The 6,000-nt window shown below is 39.0% G+C and overlaps 1 protein-coding gene across 3 annotated transcripts in view; it reads right to left on the bottom strand.

Annotated features, from left to right (window-relative positions):
* Positions 1 to 1,044: 1,044 nt before the first annotated feature.
* The window catches only part of Coa8 (Cytochrome c oxidase assembly factor 8), a 119,519-nt gene continuing 114,563 nt past the window's right edge, over positions 1,045 to 6,000 (bottom strand). The window contains exons 3-7 of one of the 3 annotated variants that reach the window (XR_012719512.1): positions 3,658 to 3,768; positions 2,511 to 2,697; positions 1,719 to 2,045; positions 1,360 to 1,617; positions 1,045 to 1,286 (exon numbers count right to left, since the gene is read on the bottom strand). The gene's annotated coding sequence lies outside the window, so the exon portion shown is untranslated. The remainder of the gene's footprint in view (positions 1,287 to 1,359; positions 1,618 to 1,718; positions 2,046 to 2,510; positions 2,698 to 3,657; positions 3,769 to 6,000) is intronic. The other 2 variants (XR_012719513.1, XR_012719511.1) reach the window with 2 other exon arrangements.

Genomic DNA, 6,000 nt, shown 5'->3' with positions numbered 1-6,000 from the left:
CCTACGTGGCGGCCTCGATGCCACAATATTTCGCCAGTCTCCAATTTATGCTGGTGATGGGGGGACTGGAGAGAGCTTTGGACACCGCGGAGGGTTGGTCAAGTGCCCACAATGAGCCAACGTGTCCAATTATACTTTTGTTTTTTTGTGTTTTTTTTTAGTAAGGGGAGGTTAGTATGGTAGTTTTGTGTTTTGGTTTTGGGGGGATTAGTTTGGTTAGATATTAGTTTTTTTTTGGTTTCTTTATGTTGTATCGTTGGGATGGCCTTTTCGTTTGGTGGCATTCATCCTTGGCAGGGAAGCCTCCTTTGCGGTTGGGTTTTACCGCGACTTGCCCCGAACCCATGTTGAGTAGTCTGGGAAAATGACTGTGGCTGCTGGAGACTCCTGTGGCAGATAAACACTCTATGTCCGTCGAATGCCTCTATCACGGGGTTCTCCATCAGTCATAGCCATTCCACCAGAGCAGTCCAAGGAACCAGAAAATAAAAAAAAAAATAAAAAATAGGTTAATAAATTTTAGAAATGTAGGAAGAAATGAAAAGTAGCATGTCGACGCTACAACGAGGAGAATGCTTTTTGACGTTTTCCCATTGACAGGGGGTGGATGTGTTCATAACGTAGTGTTGCCAACCTCGCAAGGCAACCCCGTAGTAAAGTGTAGTAGTGATTAGTGCATGCCGGGTAATGCAGGTTTCATTCATGAAATTATCGTTAAGAGGAAAACGAGAAATTTAAGAGTTTTGAAAGAGAAGTGCCACTAGCGAAATATATTAAGAAGGAATTGAAGCAATAAATTAAATGGCTATAATGATGGCGATCGCTGGAAGTATTGAGGTATCGCGGCGTCGCTATAAAAGGGTGGAAAGCGTGAGCGCGGGATGTAAGTTGTGATGTGAGCGGACTTGTGGGACCATTCTGTAAGATTTTGTGGAGTTCGAGTGGTCATGGTACTCCATACTCCATTTCAATAATCTTGATTTTTTTTTCTATTTTTTTATTAATTTATTTTCGGTAAAAATAATTTATTTTAAATACTATAACTTATATGTGTTCAAATTTATTAAATTAGAGATTAGGGTTACATATATTGTTCTAAATAAAATTTTTATAATATGATTTGAAATTGTAACGAAGATTATGATGTGGTAAATTATTCTAAAAGGGGTAGGTGAGCGCGGGATGTAAGTTGTGATGTGAGCGGACTTGTGGGACCATTCTGTAAGATTTTGTGGAGTTCGAGTGGTCATGGTAGGGCGGGCGGCTGGGATATAACATCTTGTCCCCTGTTTGGAAGAATGTGTGTATTAGAGTGAGTAAATTTGTTGTTTTTATACATGTATATTTATTGATACGGACCTGGACAAGGGCAACGGGATGGACCTCCTCTGGGAAGCGATTGTGCTGGCTGGTGTGTGAGTTGCTCCTTTGTTGCATTAGGGTAACCGTAACAATATGGCGCCCGAACGGAAGTAGCTCGGCAAGATTTCTTGTCGTGGCGACCAGAAAATAGTGTATGACATCTAAACACGAGAAATAGACCAATAGTATATTTGCAATAGCCCAACTAGAAGCTCTGTTTAGAATATGGATAAGTAGGGGTTCTTAACAGCCAGTCTGGAATGATTAAAGATATGTTGTGTTAAGAGATCTTACTTAAAAGTTTTAGAATATGAGTGGATAGATTATATACAAACTGAATTTTTGTTGTGACGTACGTATTATATTGGTAAAACGGGACTAGCACACAGGATTCAGGTAGAAGGTATAATAGAGTAGATTCCGTTTACATATATGAGTGACCAAATGTGTAATTAATGACTTGATAGCCGTTCTGGCGAGGCTAAAGGACTGTGATGTCCAGTATTTAAATGGACACATTTGCTAGGGTCAGATGTAAGGCCCTAAGAAGGCACATATTCAATTGATTTTAATTTTATATTATGGTGACTAACGCACATTCGGAAAAATTGCTCCAAGGAGAGCCAACAGATAATATGAAACCGCACACATCACATCTCACGCCTACCACCCCAAATGAAATTCTGAAAAGAAATAAGAAAAGTAAAGTAAATTTATAAATCGCTAAGAATATTTTTGTTGGAAGATATATGTATGTTGTTTGTTTCACTGATTGTGTTAAAGTAGGTGAAATTGTTAGGAAAACAGTTTAAATAATTTTTTTTTGTTTGCGAAGTAATGAATATTGAGACTCGGTTACAAGCTAAAAAGAAAAGAGCTAGACCAGAAAGTTTTGACGCAAATAGTTCTATTCAGTTCATAGAGAAAAGGCCCAGGGAACAGACTATTATGGAGGGACAGGAGGAACAAGTTCCTAATGGTGTAGTTGATATGTCGAGTTCTATAAATGGACCGAATCAGGCTCCTATGAGGGGTGAGTCTTTGGCTTTGCATCGATCGCTGGAAAATAGAGTCGAATTGGTCCAAAATGAGATGGGGGATATAAAAAGGACTATAAATGATTTATCACGGGCTATCAGGGAACTTACGATCGCAACAGCCAGTATCAGATCTGATGTGGGGTCGAATCCTCCAAATGTTAGTACTGACGCGCAGAATAGGGTGTCTAGTAATGGGGTCCGTCAGGAATTGGCTAATGGGGTTCATCAGGAATCGGCTTCTAATGCTTCAGATAGGCAAACTTCAGTACCGATAATCCCAGCAGCAACACAACATCTGTGGAGAGAGAGAATAAGGCTGGATAAATTAGGCCTAGTTTTTGATGGCACTTCTCGCAGTTTAGGGGTTGAAGATTTTATATACCGGTTAGAGCACTATCAAATGCAATATAATATTCCATGGAAAGAAGTCATTAGGGATTTTCCATTGATTGTAACGGGGCCGGCTGAGTCATGGTACTGGCTATTCCAGAAGACTCATCAATTTCACGATTGGGAAGAATTAAAACAATGTCTCCTAAGTCAATATCAGTCTTCGCGGTCCAATTTCGAAATTTTAACAGAATTAGCTCAAAGAAAACAACAGGTGAATGAGTCGATTGATACCTGGGCCAGTTAAGGGCAAAATTAATGCAACCCGTTTCAGAATACGACATGATCAAGATAATGAAGAAAAATGTGAAGGAAAGTGTTGGTCGTATCGTATATCCGATTCAAGTCTCGTCGGTAGAACAGCTGAGGATAGAATGTAACGAGGCAGAACGAAATTTCCCGAAAAGAGACATGAGAAATATGGTTCAGTCGGCGCGTCCTATTAGACAGGTGAACGAATTGTACCAGGAAGTATCGGAAATTGATTCGGAATCAGATGGCTATGGAAATGATTGTGAAGAAGTAGAGGCGTTACAATTAAATCGTCAAAATAATGGAGCACTTTTATGTTGGAATTGTCGGAAGTCTGGGCACGGATTTAGGGATTGCGAATCGACAGTTAGAAGTTTGTTTTGTTATAAATGTGGGAAACCTGGTTTCACGACACCGAAATGTCCTGTGTGTCAACAGGGAAACCGCAGCAAGGGCGTGGAATTTGGAGGGGGGCCACGTCCGAGCGAGAACCCCGAGAAACGACAGTAATACTACGAAATAAGTCTCGGCCCATAACGAAGAAGGAGATAGCGAAAAATTTTAGTTAGTACTAATCTTCAATTTTATGAACCGGGGATGCGACATTACGTACCATTAGATGTTAGAAAATCGAATTATGATCTAGTTCGTGACCGGATTTTCCGAGATGGCTCACAAGGAGGGAATAAGACCCCAAAAGTACCAAAGGTTCGGCAAAAGTTTGCTGAAAAGAGGAATAAAATTAAAATGGTTATTGAAACAATTAAAAAAATCAGTATTAGGGAAGATCCAAGAATATTTGCCATTGTTGAAATAGAAAATATGGAAATTAAAGGGTTATTGGATAGTGGAGCTTCGGTGAGCGTTTTAGGAAATGGATGTAGAGAATTTATAGAGAACCTAAATTGTGTCATCAAGCCTATTTGTTCAAATATTAAAACGGCTAGTGGAAATAAACATAGAATTATAGGGAAAATTAGTACTAATATAAAATATAAAGATTTAGTTAAGGAAATAGATTTATATTTATGTCCTGATTTAGAGCAGGCACTTTATTTAGGAATAGATTTTTGGAAATTATTTAATATAGCCCCTGATTTTTTAGATGTTGAAGAGATTAATATGGAACAGCTCCAAAAGGAATTTGCTAATGAAAAGGTTGAACAAAAATTAAATCCACACGATTTGACAGGTGAGCAACAAATGAAGTTACAGGAAGTTGTTAGGAAATTCGACACTTTTGAGGAAAAAGGACTGGGTCGTACAAGTTTGGAGAAACATTCTATAAAACTAGTTGAAGGCACGGTACCAGTTAAGGACCGACATTACCCATTATCTCCAGCGGTTCAGTCGATAGTTTACGAGGAAATAGATTATATGTTGAGGTTGAAAGTGATAGAAGAGAGTGAAAGTCCGTGGAGTAATAGGACCACAGTTGTGAGGAAGCCAGGGAAAAATAGATTCTGCTTGGATGCCAGAAAACTGAATAAATTAACAATAAAAGATGCATATCCACGTCAAAATATTGATGGCATCCTAAGCAGAATTGACGAGACCCATTATATAAGCAGTGTTGATCTTAAGTACGCCTTTTGGCAAATCGAGTTGGATGATGAAAGTAAGCCCTATACAGCTTTTACAGTACCCGGACGGCCTTTATATCAGTTTCGTGTGATGCCGTTCGGGTTATGTAACGCTGCTCAAAGATTATGTCGACTTATGGATCGAGTGATTCCGCAAAGACTTAAGGAACATGTTTTCATTTATCTCGACGATTTATTAGTAATTTCAAGTGAGTTTGATGAGCATATTCGACTATTGGGGGAAGTGGCTGATTGTTTAAGAAAAGCCAACTTAACTATCGGTTTGAAAAAGTCACATTTTTGTTTCAGGGAGTTAAAATATCTTGATTTTATTATTGGAAATGGTATGTTGAAAACTGATCCAGATAAAGTTCAGGCAATTAGAATGATAAAGATACCTAGGAATCCTCGCGAAGTTAGGAGCTTTTTGGGTACAGCAGGCTGGTACCGTAGGTTTATAAAAGATTTTGCTTCAATATCAGCACCGCTTACCGATACACTTAAGATGTCACAAAAGTTCACTATGAATGAAAATGCTATAAATGCTTTTGAGGAATTGAAAAGGGCTCTCACGACAGCACCTCTGCTAAAGCATCCCGATTTTACGAAAAGGTTTTATATACAATGCGATGCTTCAGATTATGGAATAGGGGCTGTTTTGTTTCAGATCAGTAATAATAACGAAGAGCATCCGATTGCCTTTTACTCTCAAAAACTTAATTCTTGTCAGCGAAATTATAGTGTTACAGAAAAAGAGTGTTTGGCTGCCGTTATGACAGTTAAAAAGTTTAGACCCTATGTAGGTTAGGTTAGGTTAAAGTGGCAGCCCGATTAAGATTCAGGCTCACTTAGACTATTCAGTCCATTGTGATACCACATTAACTAAAAGCACCTATTACATATGGGCACTTCTAGTTTTAACCGCTGAACCTTCTTGATTATTTTTCTTTGTTGAACCAACCAGATTGTTCCAAAAACATTAGCAGACTGCTTAAGTTAACGTTTTCCAGATCCGCCAGTAATCTGAAGCTATATGCTCCTAAAAGTTGCTTGCGCTTTACACAAAATGCAGGACACTCACACAAGAGGTGTTTAATTGATTCTTTTTCCTCCGCATCATGACAGCTCATACAATAGTCATTATACTTCGCGCCAATAGTTTTTGCAAAATCGCCTATCAGGCAGCGACCCGTTATAGCAGATATCAGGAGTGATATCTGACGTCTCGAGAACATTAGCATATCTAGTGTGCGGTTTAAGTTGAAATGGGGCCATATTTGCTTGGTGTCGTTACAACCCTTGCAATTCTCCCATCGAACATTTGCCATCCTAACAGCCTTCTCACGCAGCATGAGCTTTCAGGTAGCTAGGGG

The sequence above is a fragment of the Haematobia irritans genome, chromosome 2, assembly GCF_050003625.1.
Source record: "Haematobia irritans isolate KBUSLIRL chromosome 2, ASM5000362v1, whole genome shotgun sequence".
Classification (NCBI taxonomy): Eukaryota; Metazoa; Arthropoda; class Insecta; order Diptera; family Muscidae; genus Haematobia; species Haematobia irritans.
The sequence above is the reverse complement of the archived record's forward strand: the minus strand, read 5'-3'. Positions and strand labels throughout refer to the sequence as shown.